Consider the following 5,499-nt stretch of genomic DNA (forward strand, 5'->3'; position numbering starts at 1 on the left):
TAAGGTGAAGTAGAGTATATCAGCGCTGCTGGTTTTGTGGTGTTATTTGAGGAAGTTGATAGTACGTTTAATATAATGTTTCCCGGCAAGTCAAACAACGGTTAGTAATCATCCATTTGTGTTGTATGAAGTGCTAGTTTTTGTGATCGTGTCTACATCTGATCACAGTCACCTTTGAGAAAACTGCAGATACTCCTAATTTACAGGAATCACCTAAACTAAAAAAAGAAAATCTATTTTTCTGGAAAACTATTCTTAAATGCTTATATCCTTAAGTCTGATGATGTAAAGACAAACAGGCCAATTTTAAAATCAATGAATCATTTAATTATCCATCGTAACTAGAGGAGGTTGTTCGTGAGATGTAACCCGTTTTGTTTCCCCTACATCAAGTCCCAAACAGCATCAACCTGTCAGTTCATTCTTAAAGGAGAACTTTTTACCTGTAAAAAAAGGTATTAAAGTAAGAGAAATTATTTACATGTCTTAGCCTGCCTCAAATTGCAGTGATAATCTGTTATAGTTATATGTGGGTGTTTCACAATAATATTTTTCTCTGTCAAAAGGTTTATCTGTTCCTGTTATGGTTTATTGAAAGATTCTATTGCAGCTAAGAGTTTTGGTAGATATGCTGATTAATTACGATTAGGTAGCCAGTCATTTGCATAAAATAGAAATTGTGGTCATCATGAGTGTCAGAATCGTGATGAAGGAGATGGGATATCGTCGTATTAGGTCAGTGCCCTATTTTGCCACTATTTGTTATAGTTTGTTCTGTACACTCAAGATCATGCTCAGCAATATCTTCCAATTAGGGGCTGTTTCTTAGTTTGGATGGAGGGACCTCATTGGAATCAGTTCCCATGTCGCTTATTAAATGATAAAACATCATATTAATTAATATTCCATAAATTATTGCAAGAAAAAAGAAGTATATACTACTTTATATTTAATGCTAATCGTATTATTTGAACTCAATAATGTTTCAAAACAGAAAGTGGTAAAAGCGGAGTTCCTTTTGGCAGTAATATATTCTGCACCGTCGCCAGTTTATCTTGCCAATACAATAAATCGTAAGTACCCATGCTGTTTATTTTATTTATATTAGAACTAATATTAGTGCTTTAGACTTTATAATTCCTCTGATCATAAATGTTACTTTTGTTTCAATTAATTTTTGCAAAATATCACAAAACATTTGAAGCAGTTGATTTCTTTTAAATATTCTTTGCCGAATACTTTCGGGACTATTATAAGCAAAGTTTGAACTTAGCTGATTAGCCGACTGTATCAAGAGTAAAGCCAAAAACAAAGCATCCACAATCGTCTTCATTTTAAGACATCAGTCGAAAAAAAAGTTATTACGAACAAAATAATAATTTTTTTTTTTTCTGGCACAGTTAAGAGCCGCCCATGGCGCTTAACGTCTGCCAAGTGTGAACGAGCGATTTCGAGCCAAAAACAAGTAACGCATACCTTTTTGGATGAAGCTGAAAGTGGTTGAGGAATTTTTCTTTTTTGTTTCTGAATCTAAAAACATTTCTAGACATGTTAGTCCATCTATCACATCGTTTCGTTTAAACACAAAATAAATCTGGTGTGAAACAGTTACATCCCTTTCAATAAGACGTAAGTAATAAATGTTTTTTCACTTGATGCTAGTAAATACCTAAAAACTTGACAAACGAATCACTTACTGTTCAAACTTTTACTTCTTCGTACGTTATTAATGTACAAGATTTGTTCATTCATACAAATAATTGAAATATTAATAAATTGAAAGACTACATCATTTTATTTTCGGCTTTTCTAATCTATCTTCCAAAATAATAATAGTTCCTTTTGTTTTTGGCGCAATAAGTCTTCACAGGATATTTTTTAATGTTCTGCTGTGTACAAAGAAATAGTAATTGATGAATTAAATGAAGTTCACGCCATTTGTCTGCTCCTGGGTCATCTTTATCTGAAAGTTTTTTTCCAACCATCCTACCAATTTCCAAGTTATGATTCTGTATATTAAACCAATCAGTTGTGTGCATTTAATAACGCAATACCGCATTTTCAGAAATTAGATTTTACTGGGATCTGTAAGCTAACCAATATCTCAAACAAGATAGTGCCAACAAATTCTGCCATCAAAGTGCTTAGTTGAGGACTAGTAGGTAAGATGTTGTTTGTATTCTATCTTTGTTCTGTGAAAGTAAGTTAAAGCAAATAATTATTACAAATATTAAACGAAGGTTCTAATTAATAACCTTTCACACTCCTGCTCTAAAATTTTGTTTAACTTTACCTTCATACACATAATTCTGTTGCAAGAAACAGATTATTTAATTCGGCGCTTGAATAAAATTTCCTAAAACAATGTTTTATTAAGCGAATATCTCTAGTTAATAGTTTATGCTGAGTATATAAATATTAAACAGTTTAGATGCCAAATGTTTTTAAGTATGAAATGTTAAACCAAAATTCTGAATTGAAGAATATCATTGCATATAGATACGATTTTTCTGCAATTTTCTAAAGTTTCGTGGAAAGTTAATTATTTCATTGCTGTAAGAGAAAGATGTTTGAGGGTTGTCATAGATTTTATGCGATAGTATCATTGAAGTTAACTTACATCATTTAGAAAAAAAGTCACAAGTTAGTTAGATCTAAATTAGAAAAACCGAAAATGAGATGAGATAGATTTCCATCTTAATTATAATCCAAAGTTAATATTTTATTTGTTTGAAGTAACTTATTTTTATTTATATGAATGTGCAAAAACTTATGATTGACACGTGTAGTCAAAATTTGAATTGAACAATGTTAGATTTTAAGGAGCAATCGTCCGTTTAACAAGTTATAGGTATTTACTTGAATCAGGTGATATTATTCTGTGGTAAAAAGAAGAAAGAAAGAAAAAAATGCGGGTGTGGTTGTTGAATAGACAAGTACGTGATAATAAAAAGGAGGGTAAGCCGAGGTTATTGACTCGTCAGATGGTAAAATGGTCCTAAGAAGGGGAAATCTGAAAGGTGTACCCTTTTAGAATGTATACCACCAGTATTTCAGGTATTAGAATTAGGGCGAAGCAAGTTTCTAAGGGATGTTATAAAAGTACGTGGGAACTTGATCTTATTTTGCAATGTACATAACCCGTTAGGTGCCTTCATTTTTCAGTTTTTCCATATACTACTTTAAAAGGTGTACGAGTGTTTCAGTGATCTTCAATTTATATAAAGCATGGTATAAATTCATTTCTACGATGGATATTATTAAAGTAAAAAATAATTTTCTCAGAAAATTGTAACTACGAAAACAGCAAATCTTGGGTATATAGTACAAAAATTTGAATTTTATTAAATATAAAAATTACATTAAAAAATATACTAATTACCGAAATTAAACCAAAATATCTAAATTAAAAAGAAAAAAATGGTATTCCAGTGTGAACTGCAAAAATAATTATTTTTTGCCTTATTTTTACCATCAATTCATCAGATAATTTACAACTAAACTTTGGTTCATTTCGCGAATTGATCACTCAGTGATAAATTATACCTGATCCATGTGCTTGAACTTTTAAAAGATTTTACAATCCTTGCTTTTATTAACTAAGATTTTCAGGCAAGAAATTGCGAGCTGTTACCTTCTAGCGGACATAACCCAAACTTCAGTGATCAAGCTTGGTTGAAAAAATTAAATTAACATTTCCACACTGCGTATAAACAATATTGCAGCATAGAATCTTTATCCAAATGAAATTCATTAAATGCATCTTAGTTCAGCATTGCTCTACGATATTCTCATCTCCTTGTGATTGTTCTATGGTTGAGTCGTAGACGTTTTGTGTGTTGGCCACTAAATTAAACTACCTGGTACCAATCCATCACTTTCGGTACACTGAATTTATTGTTTGGGTATTAGCTACTTTAATATTATACAATTAAATGTGATAGTTTAATTTTTTATTAGTCAGCACGTAACTATAAATGCAGTAATGGGTCATTAATTTTTCAAAACTCTGATTTATAAATGCAGCAACCTATACGGCTATAATGACTTAAGAGGTATACCTTTTCTTTATAGGTATTTATATATGTTAAAAAAGCATTTGCTAATTCGGCAAAAGTTGCCATTGAAAAAGCCTCTAATGGTCAGATTTAGAAGTCCCCTTAAAGAATATCTTGCTTATATACTTTTTTGCTTTATCAAAATATCCCTCATCGATTCATTGGTCTTTGTCATGCGATTACTAACCTGCTCAGTGTTGCTGATTGTATTTTTTCCATTTTGTTAGCAAGGTACTTCTGTAGAAAATGACTGCTGCTTTCCCACGTTTCTATCCAGTTCTTCCCAGAATAACTGTATTAGATTGAGACCTTGGTTATGCGATGACCAATGTGCTTGTCAACTTGACTGTTGTCGACGTTCTAGTTATCTTACGTTTCTGCAGGTTTTTACTTAGGTGTTTAGGATCATTGTTCCATACCCTGAATATACTGACCAACGAATAACTGAATAACATGCTTACCAGATGATTCTAATCTTTCTAATATTCTTACGTTAATTTCTTTCATTATATGTATATAGTCATAAAATTTCTTTGTAGAATTCAAATATTTTCTACGCCTAGTATCTCCTCCAATCAGTGACCAATCCACCTCAATATTATGCTAAATAAAACTTGCATGGTCAATTTTACGAGCGTATTGAACCAACGATTCCTAACTTTAAATGATGTTGATTTTTATCAGCCAAGCTTTATCTTTTTAGATTTTTTAAGTGATCGTTTCAGAGGTTTACGCGGAGCTATTCTAATTATAATTTACGTTTACGTGGTCATTCTTGTTTATATGTATAATATTTATTCAATGTTAAGTATTTAATTTTGTTTCTTAAACTTCCATGGTACTGTAAGAATTTGTCCTCTAGTTTCCTCCGTTTATCTTTGGTACTACTTCTTAACTGTATAATTATATTAAATTATTTGTTTAAAAATATTAGTAAAATACTTGCTTTTGTATAAGTTCAATTCCTTCTTCTCCAAAGACGATTTTATGATTTATGTGTTGTAGAAGAAATTTTACTGTTTTAAATAATTTTTGTTATTGCATTATCAGTTGATTTTATTAATAATGAAGTGATAAAACTCGATGAAAATAAAGACACTTGATTTATAACATTTTACAGGCCTTACTAGAGCTAAGTATTGCAATGATTGAATGAAGATGTAGTTCAGCATCATTACCTTCATAATTCTCCCACGCTCCATTTGTTTTTATAAGGAAACGGCTATGAACTAGTAAATATCTGATGTTACTTTAATACCATTTCAGTTCTTATTTCTCTTAGTGATCAAGAATTATTTTTTAAGAAAACCGATTACGAACTTTTGAATTTTAGATTAAATTCGCCTAGCTTTTTAATTCTACTTGTAGCTTTTCTACTAGTATAAATCAAAAGGATTAGAAATCTATAATTGGGGTAAGACTTAAAAAAAAACACTCTAAA

The sequence above is a fragment of the Rhodnius prolixus genome, unplaced genomic scaffold (assembly GCF_049639745.1).
Source record: "Rhodnius prolixus isolate KJV_2025 unplaced genomic scaffold, Rpr scaffold_8, whole genome shotgun sequence".
NCBI classification, from domain to species: domain Eukaryota; kingdom Metazoa; phylum Arthropoda; class Insecta; order Hemiptera; family Reduviidae; genus Rhodnius; species Rhodnius prolixus.